Below are 6107 nucleotides of genomic sequence, written 5' to 3'. Positions count from 1 at the left end.
CCCCTTAATGACTTTGTCAATACATCTGCGAGTTGATCGTTTGACCCAATAAACTCAGTACATATTTCTTTGGTCAACAACTTTTCACGAACAAAATGACAATCGATTTCTATATGTTTAGTCCTCTTGTGAAACACTGGATTTGATGCAATGTGGAGAGCAGCTTGATTGTCGCAATACATCTTCATAGTATGGATGTCACAAAATTTAATCTCTTGAAGGAATTGTTTCACCCATATAAGTTCACATGTTAGTGATGCCATTGCCCTATACTCGGCTTCCGCGGTTGATCGAGCTACTACATTTTGTTTCTTACTTTTCCATGAAATAATGTTTCCTCCCAGAAAAACACAATATCCTGTTGTAGACCGTCTATCAATAGGTGAACCTGCCCAATCTGCATCACAATACCCAGAGACATGAATGCTTCCTTTATCTTCATATAACAATCCTTGCCCGGGAGCCTTCTTTACATACCTTAGAATGCGAATGAGAGCATTCCAATGGTCAACACATGGAGCCTGCATGAACTGACTAACCACTCCAACTGCAAAGGATAGATCTGGCCTTGTAATAGTGAGATAAATCAGTTTGCCAACCAGCCTCCTATACCTCTCTGGATCGGAGAATAATTCACCTTCTTCTGTCCTTAATTTCTGGTTTGGGTCCATGGGACTGTCTACCGGTCTACAATCAATCATGCCTGTTTCTTGTAATATATCAAGAGCATACTTCCTTTGGGAGATTACAACTCCATCTTTTGATTGCGCTACTTCAATGCCTAAGAAGTATTTGAGACTTCCAAGATCCTTGGTTTGAAAATGTCTACACAAGTACTCTTTTAGTTGAGATATTCCAACAACATCATTTCCTGTAATGACAATATCATCAACATATACTATTAAGTAAACACATTTTCCGAGAGAAGAATGACAATAAAAAACTGAATGGTCCGCTTCACTGCGTTTTAGCCCAAATTTTTGAACAATGGAGCTAAACTTTCCAAACCAAGCACGTGGGGATTGCTTGAGGCCATATAGAGATCGATGCAATTTGCATACCATACCAGACTCCCCCTGAGCAACAAACCCAGGAGGTTGCTCCATATAAACTTCTTCCTCAAGATCACCATGTAGGAAGGCATTCTTGATATCCAATTGATGAAGTGGCCAGTGACGAATGACTGCCATGGCAAAGAAGAGACGAATAGTAGTCATCTTGGCTACAGGAGAGAAAGTGTCACAATAATCAAGACCATAAACCTGAGTGTAACCTTTTGCAACAAGCCGAGCTTTGAGCCGATCAATTTCACCATCAGGGCCAACTTTAACTGCATACACCCATCGACAACCAACCGCCTTTTTGCCTGGGGGAAGGGGCACCAGCTCCCAAGTATTACTGTGGTCAAGAGCCTGCATTTCTGCAATCATAGCTTGTCGCCATCCAGGATGATCAAGTGCTTCTTTCACATTCTTGGGTATAACAACAGAGGACACTGAGGATAAAAGAGAAAAATAGGAGGATGACAATCGATGATAGCTTAGAAAATTATAAATGGGATGAGGGTTCCGAGTGGAACGAGTACCTTTTCTGAGGGCAATAGGCCATGCTGAATCATTTGCACCAGGAGGCGTGGGAGGAGGTGACGAGGGAGAAGAATCTGAAGTAGGAGATTCACCATTGTCTTGGGGAGGTGGACTATCCATTGGGGCCCTGTGTAGGATGATATCAGTATGTGGAGGAACAGGTGTAGAAGGATTGTGATCAAGAGTTGGAATGACAGAGACAGTGGAGCTATTTGACTCAGCCATTGGAATAGGAAGGACCTGCTGGAGGAAAGAAACATCCTGAACAGATGGAGAGAAGTAAGGAGTCTGTTCAAAGAATGTGACATTGGCAGACATGTAATACTTCTTAGTTTCAGGAGAGTAACACCGATATCCTTTTTGAAGTCGAGAATAGCCTAAGAAGACACATTTGAGAGCGCGAGCGGAGAGTTTGTCTAGACCTGGAGACATGTCATGAACAAAACATACACAGCCAAACACTCGGGGAGATGTATGAAAGAGAGGATCATTAGGAAACAAAATGGAGAAAGGGACTTTATTATCAAGAGAGGAGGAGGGCATCCTATTAATAAGATAACATGCAGTTAAGATGGCATCCCCCCAGTGATGGACAGGAATATGAGCACCAAGCAAAAGGGTACGAGCAGTTTCAACCAAGTGTCTATTTTTTCGTTCTGCTATACCATTTTGCTGTGGTGTATGAGGACAAGTAGACTGATGTAAGATACCATGGGAACTTAAGATGGCAGAAAAGGAGGATGAGAAATACTCTTTTGCATTATCACTTCTTAATATTTTGATTACTTGACCAAATTGATTCTTGATTTCATTCAAAAAGGATGTAAAGATAGCTAACAATTCAGAACGATTTTTCATAAGATAAACCCAAGTACATCTTGAATATTCATCAATAAAGGTAACAAAATATCTAAAACCAAAGGAGGAGATACGACTAGGTCCCCATATATCAGAATGGATGATGGAAAAACTAGAATTACATATTGATTGAGACCTTTTAGGAAAGGAAGATCTAACATGTTTTCCCAATTGACATGACTCACATTCTAAGGGTTTGGAGACCACTAAGTTCAGGACACATCTTTTTTAATTTGGACAAATGAGGATGGCCAAGTCGATCATGTAGCACTTTAGGATTAGGAGTAGCAACACAAGACACCCTTGGACGAGATCCAAAATGGTATAATCCGCCAGCTTCATATCCTTCTCCAATCTGTCTCCCCGAACCACGCTCCTGTATAACAAAAGATTTATGATCAAAGGTTATTGAACAATTTAACATTTTAGTCAACTGGCTTAAGGAAATTAAATTAAAAGGACAATTAGGGACAAAAAGGACTGAGTTGAGATTGAGAGAGGGAGACAAAGAAACATGACCGACTCCTTTGGAAGAAGTTTTAGATCCATTTGCAAGGGTTATGAAATGAGGTTTTTCTTGAAAGGAAATAGATGAGAACAAAGAGGTATTACCAGAAATGTGATCAGAAGCACCTGAGTCAATTACCCATGAATTTTGGCATTCCATAGATTGAGAAACGCAAGTTGTTGATGTATTGGGAGATTGAGATGGTTGTGCCAAGGTGTTAGACTTTAACCTTAAATACTCTTGATATTCATCCTCAGAAAACATAGAAGTGGAGGACCATGATAGATAATTTTTTCCATTTAGCTTCTCGGAGGTAATTGATGGACTTCCAGAAAAGGAAAGAGTACTGCCAGACGCCATTTCTGAAGAAGACGAATAGTACTAATTTGGAACAAGAAAACCCTAAGGGTTTAGACGAAGGAAACTGTGACAGTGATGGACGACGGTGGCCGGCGGCGACGGAGGCCGGACGGTGGCCGGACAGTGGCGGGCGACGAAGAACTGTGGCGCCGGACAGATATATATTACGAGATAGAAACCAGAGCGGGATCGACCCGCTCTGATACCAACTTAAGATTGAAACTGCAAAATAATTCTAGAGGGCTTAATTGATCCCTCTCACAATCTTCTATTTATAAGAATAAATTGATACACAAGTACATGATAAATAGGGTAATCCTAGACACAATATAATCATAATAAATAGGGTAATCCTAGACATAATATAATCATGATAAATAGGGTAACCCTTGACACACTATAATGATGATAAAATAGGATAAATATCCTAACAGCTTGTTGCCAAAACAAAAATCCAGAATACGAGTTCGAAAGCCTATTTCCAAACTCTGAATTCTGTTAACCAAATTTGCATCATTACTACAAAACTAAACAAAAAGAAACATATTCCTTCATACCTTCTCTACATACTGCAAGTTACATTACTTCAAAACACCGCCAGCACCACCCATTGTCGAACTTCTTTTTCTTCCAAGCCCCAACGAAAAAATCAATAGTGGAAGAACGTTCCGGCAAAGGAGAAGATCATTCCAAATATAAGTTTGAGAGGGTAAAACGGGTATTTCAAAACACATCAGGTGCAAGTAATAAATAAGGAGATGCACGAAGCAAACACCTACCAAGAATAATGTGAAAATAGGTGTTTATTGCAAAACACCTATGTTGTTTACTGTTTAATTATTATTATTTTTTCATTAATTGGACCATGTGTTTGTTGTTTGATTTTTTTTGTTTGTGATTTTACTCAATTGTTTCTACGAATTTAAAAATGAAGGTTTATAATCAATATAAAATAATATTGGTGTAAAATGAAAAGTGACATTTATATCATGTTGAATAATAAAATTGTTATACTTTCAAATTACATTCATTTCATCATTTATAATAACTAAAAGAGTGTTATTGGAACTACCATTAATATAGGTGACAATCGACAATCCCTTCTCATTTAACACATTTACAATAAGAAAATTTCATAAAACATAATTTTTATCATTTCTTACTTAATCATTCACATCACTTGATTGCCAAACCATTATTGCAACATTAAACAATGTACTTCTTTACTCTCTTTTGATAAGTTATAAAACATAAAACACCATCCATGTTTGAACTATCGTATCTTTGAATAAAATAATGTAAAACTATTATAAAATAATACAATATTACAGTGGTTTTACCTTGAAAGACAAAAAAAAAGTCTTATATTCTTATTATTGAAATTGAAAAATAATATTTAAAGTTATTTTAAAAACAATAAAATAATTTTACGTTTTTATTTAATCATTTTGTATGATTTTTAAGGTAATTATTGTAAAAATTAATAGATTTAACCTACATAATATTTTGTGACTAGATGAAAATTATTTTATACTAACATTTTATGATGTCTTTCTCATTTTTCCGTCACAACAACGATTATTGAAAAGGGGTGTTGCTCCCTCCACTACCACACCTTTCTCCCTTCAGCTCCCCTTTACTATTTTGTCTCTCAGTAAAATTTTATTTTTAGGGTTATTATTTTTTAATTTTATCCATTCACAACCTATTTCACTAATAACCTATTCTAGTTCGTACATGAGTAAAATACTTTTCTTTCATTTTAACATTATATTTCTTTCTCTCTTTCTTTCGTCGTTGTGAGATACTACAAATTGCAAAGGTTGGTGGTGGTGGAAAGAATTATCAAGCAGTCTCCCTCTCGTGGTGCAGTATCGCTCTCGTGGTGCAGTATCGCTCTCGTGGTGTAGTGCGTGGAGTGGTGCAGTGCGTGTCATGCTTCCTCGTATTCGAATAAACCTTGAAATAAAACTCTAAAATAAAAAATATAACCTTTAAACGGAGGTGACATCCATTGAAGGACGGCACCTCCGTTGATGTATACTTCATCACGCTGGTTGATGCTCTGGCGCTCCTCGATGTTCCTCCACACCACGGCGGCGACGCTCCTTCACACCATGGCGGCAATGGAAGCTTTCAAACAAAAAAAAACTGAGAAGAAAAAAGAAGGAAAGTGCGAGAGGTGGGGAGGTGAAACGAAAATGGAAAAAGGGGAAGAGAGTTTTATGGGTGGGTGCTGGGAAAGTAAAATTAGGGTTTCAAATTATTTAAAATATAGTAAAAGTAAAAATCTTTTTAACTTAAGGATATAATTGTAATTAGGGTTTCAAATTATTTAAAATATGGTAAAAGTAAAAATCTTTTTAACTTAAGGATATAATTGTAATTAGGGTTTCAAATTATTTAAAATATGGTAAAAGTAAAAATCATTTTAACTTAAGGATATAATTGTACTTAAAATAATGTGGGGAGGTGGAGGAAGTATAGGGTGATGGTGGAGGGAGCAACACCCATTGAAAAGATATAACTTAGTTGTTAGACCATGTGTTTTAGTTTTCAATATTTGGACCTTGTTAGTATCACACGCAATAAAACAAAATTAGGTTACGTATGAGTTTTAAAGAGAGATGCTCTCTCCACCTCCACTCAATACTTCCTGCATCTCCCCATGACAAATATGTCCCGTAGTAAATTTTCACCAACACTAACCTACCTCATTAATTATTGCTCCCTCTATAAGAAATGCACCCCCATGATAAATATGTCCCGCAGTAAATCTTCTTCTTCTTGGCGAG

The sequence above is a fragment of the Vigna angularis genome, chromosome 5, assembly GCF_016808095.1.
Source record: "Vigna angularis cultivar LongXiaoDou No.4 chromosome 5, ASM1680809v1, whole genome shotgun sequence".
Taxonomy (NCBI): Eukaryota; Viridiplantae; Streptophyta; class Magnoliopsida; order Fabales; family Fabaceae; genus Vigna; species Vigna angularis.
The sequence above is the reverse complement of the archived record's forward strand: the minus strand, read 5'-3'. Positions refer to the sequence as shown.